We start from the raw sequence: 4,894 nt of genomic DNA, 5'->3' as shown, positions 1-4,894 counted from the left end.
GGGTACTGCTCCCACTCCTGCTGAATTGAAGGCCTTTAAGGAATGGCATGAAAAAGCCAGAAAATGCTTGTATTGGCTATCTGTTAGCATTTCAGATTCTATGATTGTGCATATACAGGATCTAGAGACGCCTAAGGAGGCATGGGATACATTGGTGAAGCTGTATAGCACAAATACCAAAGCACAAAAGATGCAGCTAAAGCAGGAGTTGCACAATGTGCAAAGGAAAAATCTGAATATAAATGAGTATTCCTTGAAGGTGAAAGGCCTTGCAGATTCTCTTGCCTCCATTGGAGCACATGTTGATGATGAGGACTTAGTGTCCGTGACCTTGAATGGTCTTGGGAAAGATTATGCACAATTTCGGACATCCATTGGAGTCCGTGAAACATTTCCTGATTTTCAGGAACTTATTGCTCTCTTGTTGAGTGAAGAGCAAAGGAATGGTGGTTCAGCCACCTCAACTTCTCAAGAGACTGCTTTCTACTCGAATACAGGTAGAGGCAGGGGTAGAGGAAGAGGCCGTTCTGGTGGCCGTGCAGGAAATCAGAACCAACAGCAACAACAGGAAAACCAGTCCTATGGAGGAGGACGTGGTAGTTCTAGAGGCAGGGGGAGCCAAAGAGGCCGTGGTTCATGGCAAAGGAACCAGCAAGTAAATAGCAGCAGCAAAGCAACTATGCATCATCAAGTGGGCATGGTGACGACAGAAATGAGCACCTTTTTGTGATGCAGCATATGGTTAACTCCATGTCAGGAGATGCTGCAGCTTGCAATGATGTTTGGTATGTTGATTCAGGTGCCTCTAACCACATGACCAGTCATGGTGAGTGGTTTCATGATGTCAGAAATTTGGATAAGCCAGGTTATGTTGAAACAGGTGATGATACTGCGCACCCAATTACGCAAGTTGGTAAAGTGCCATTGGCTATGCAGGATGGCAAAACAAAGTACTTGGCAGATGTACTTCATGTTCCAAAAATCACTAAGAACCTGGTTTCAGTTGGCCAGATGGTTGAGCAAGGTCTGCAGGTTAGATTTAACCCTGATGGATGCTTCGTTGAGGACTTGAAAAATAAATGCCGCTTGGTTGCGAAAGGCAACAAAAATGGAAGAATGTTCACCTTGGATGCTGATATGCCTGAGGTGAAAGCTGCTATGTTTGCGCATGGGAGAGGTGTCATTGCAGATATTGAGATATGGCACAAGCGCATTGGGCACGTGAATATACAAAGGCTGAAATCTATGCAAACGAAAAACATTGTTGCAGGTTTGCCTAAATTCAGAGTTGAGGGAATGCAAAAGGTATGTGAAGCATGTCAAATGGGTAAGCAGGCCAGACATGCATTTCCCAAAAATGCTAAGGTGAGCAGAAGACCTTTGGAAGTGATCCATTCAGATGTTTGGACAACCAAAGCTGCTTCTATTGGTGGATGCCATTATTATGTGACGTTTATTGATGACTACACTAGGAAGGTGTGGATTTATTTTATGAAGCACAAAAGTGAAGTGTTCAGCCATTTCAAGGCTTTTAAGGCCATGGTTGAAAAAGAGAAAGGTGTGCATATTAAAGTGCTAAGATCTGATGGAGGGGGAGAGTACTTTTCAGAAGAATTTTGTGAATATCTGAAAGAACAGGGAATTCAAAGGAAGTACTCATGCAGGTCTACCCCTCAGCAGAATGGGGTTGCAGAAAGGAAGAACAGGCATATTGCAGAAGTAGGACGGGCGATCCTAAATGAGAAAAACATGCCTGATTATTTTTGGGCTGAAGCAGTAGCAACTGCTGTTTATATTATGAACAGAACCCCCACTGCAGCTGTCCATGGTATGACGCCTGAAGAAATGTATACAGGCCAAAAACCAGATATTTCTCACTTGAAGGTATTTGGTTGCATAGCTTATGTTCATGTTCCTGATGAGAAGAGAACAAAGCTGGATCCAAAGGCAGAAAAATGCATCTTTATTGGATATGCTCAGCACCAGAAAGGGTATCGCTGTTATAACCCTTCCACCCGCAAAATGCAAGTGAGCAGAGATGTTATTTTTGATGAAATGAGCAGCTGGTATGCACCAACTGTTATGGTAGGAGATGCAGATGCAGGAAATGGGAATGCTGCAATAAATGCAGAGCAGCAATCTCAAGCCTTGAGTGGACCCAGAGAGTCCTCTACTAGTGGATCTAATGCATGGACAGGGAGATTGAGATCTAGTGAATTGTCACATGGCAGTCCTGATAGTGTTGTGCAGGTATCACATAAGGGAAAAGAAAAAGTGGACCATGCTCCAGTGTTTGATGTGTCTGCTGGTAGCTCTCATGTTGATGGAGAGTCAAGTGGCTCTGAAATGAGCCTTGATGAGGAACTTGGGATTCCTTCTGTTGTTACACCTGGTGCAAGGAAAAGCAGGCATGATTTAAAGACTCCTGCAACTGATCCAGTTGTACGGAGGTCCACTCGTATTAAGTATCCAGTTGACAGGCTGAGATATGATGGGTATACAGCACATCACTATGCTTATATGGTCAAGGTTCTAGAGGAGCCAGAGCCCACATGTTTTGAGGATGCAGCAGGGCATAAAAATTGGGAAGCAGCTATGGATGAAGAGATGGCTGCCTTGGATGCAAACCACACTTGGGATTTGATGCCTTTGCCTCATGATAAGAAGGCTATTGGCTGCAAGTGGGTTTACAAAGTAAAGCACAATGCTGATGGGTCTGTTAGCAGGTACAAGGCAAGATTGGTTGCCAAAGGTTTTGCACAGACATATGGAATTGACTATGAGGAAACTTTCAGCCCAGTTGCAAGGATGGCAACCGTGAGAGCAGTAATTGCTATGGCTGCTGCAAAGGGATGGTCTTTGCATCAGATGGATGTGAAAAATGCCTTCTTGCATGGTGACTTGCAGGAAGAGGTTTATATGATGCAGCCAGAAGGTTATGAGGATAAAGCACACCCCGATTTTGTATGCAGGTTGCGCAAAGCCTTGTATGGCTTAAAACAGGCGCCGAGGGCATGGTCAGACAAGATAGGGCAATATCTTGTCACTATTGGATTTCAGATTTCCAATTCAGATTTTTCACTTTATGTGAAAAGGACAAACAGAGGGATTGTGCTTATAGTCATCTATGTTGATGACTTGATTATTACAGGTGATAGTGATGCAGACATTAATGAAGTGAAGCTGCTGTTGAAGCATAAATTTGAGATGAAGGATTTGGGAGAGCTGCGTTACTTCTTGGGCATTGAGGTTATTAGATCCCCGAGTGGGATATGGCTGTTGCAAAGGCAATACGGTTTGGACATGTTGTCCAAATATGGGATGACAGGCTGTAAGCCTATCTCTGTTCCATTGGAGCAGAATGTGAAGCTCAATGCAGAGTCAGGTGAGCTTCTTGAAGATATTACTATGTACAGGCGCATAGTAGGTAGCTTGATTTACATGACTATAACCAGACCAGATTTGAGCTATGCTGTGGGGCTGGTGAGTCAGTTTATGCAGGCACCGAGGAAGCCACATTTGGATGCGGCTAGGCGCATACTGCGGTATGTGAAGTCCACATTGCATTATGGACTGTTTTATGAAGCTGGGTGTGCATTACAGGTACATGGATACACAGATGCTGACTGGGCTGGTAGTGTCTCAGACAGGAGATCTACTAGTGGTTTTATGTTTTCCCTTGGGAGTGGTGCCATCAGTTGGAGCAGCAAGAAGCAGCCAACAGTTGCCTTGTCGAGCACAGAGGCAGAGTACAGGGGTGCAGCAATGGCTGCATGTGAGGTAGCTTGGTTACGGAAGCTACTTGCAGATATGGGACAGTCAGTTCATGCAGCAGTTGTCATTCATTGTGACAACATTAGCAGCATCATGCTTGCTAATAACCCAGTTTATCATGCTAGAACGAAGCACATTGAGGTGCATTATCACTTTGTGAGAGAGAAGGTTCTAGCTGGTGAGATTGATCTTGTCTATGTCAGCACTGAGGAGCAGGTGGCTGATATCTTTACGAAGGCATTGGGTACCGAGAAGCTTCGCAGATTTAGGAGCTTGCTTGGTGTATGTGAGATGGATTTGAGCTTGAGGGGGAGTGTTGAGATATCAAGCTCTATCCCCGACATATCTCCTGGATGACTATCATTTATGTCACCGTCTATGTTAGTTGTACTCGTGGTGTAGTTAGACTACCACGTATGTTTTTGGTTTGGGTTCACATATGAACCACGTATTCTAGGTTTTGACATATAGGGTATTTCCCTCTTCTATTGTATTGTTGTTGTGTGCAAAAGTGAAGAAAGGCTTCACCCTCCAACCTTGTGTCCTCTCTCTCTTTTGTGTGTTGAGAAGAAAGCTGAACTTGAGTCTCCTATCTCTCTCCCTCTTTCTTTACAAGTATGGCATTGTAGACACACGGTCCGATCAAATCAAGTTATGTGTGTGCAATGAAGATTTGTAGGCTATCCTGCAACTGCACCATTTTGTAGCAATTCCAAGTAGTTGAGGAGAATGTGAAAAATATAGTAGGCCCCAATTGCTTTTCCATTGCAAAAAGGTACTTCTTTAGTCAGTGCTTGTAGCCTACTGACATTCAAAGGCACTGGAAGTCATGAAAGCCTATGTTTGATTATAAGAGTATCCAAAAGCAAAGCATCTTTGGCTTGTAATGTGTGCCATCATATTTGTCCTTTTCTCATTTGAACCTAGGTTGATGACAAAACTTGGCAAACCAATATTTTCATCACTTTGAAAAAATGCTTCTAAAACTAAACCAACAAACCCTCAATCTATAACTGATGTACGATCTCCATTTGTTTTCTTCTTCTTTTGTTTACTAGTTAAACGTAGGTGTAGATGGAACTTGACATGGTTATATCTTGTCTTTTGAGACATAATACAA

Source organism: Dipteris shenzhenensis, chromosome 22, assembly GCF_047967505.1.
Source record: "Dipteris shenzhenensis isolate YYH24624 ecotype China chromosome 22, Dip_SZ_1.0, whole genome shotgun sequence".
NCBI lineage: Eukaryota > Viridiplantae > Streptophyta > Polypodiopsida > Gleicheniales > Dipteridaceae > Dipteris > Dipteris shenzhenensis.
Note: the sequence above shows the minus strand (reverse complement) of the source record.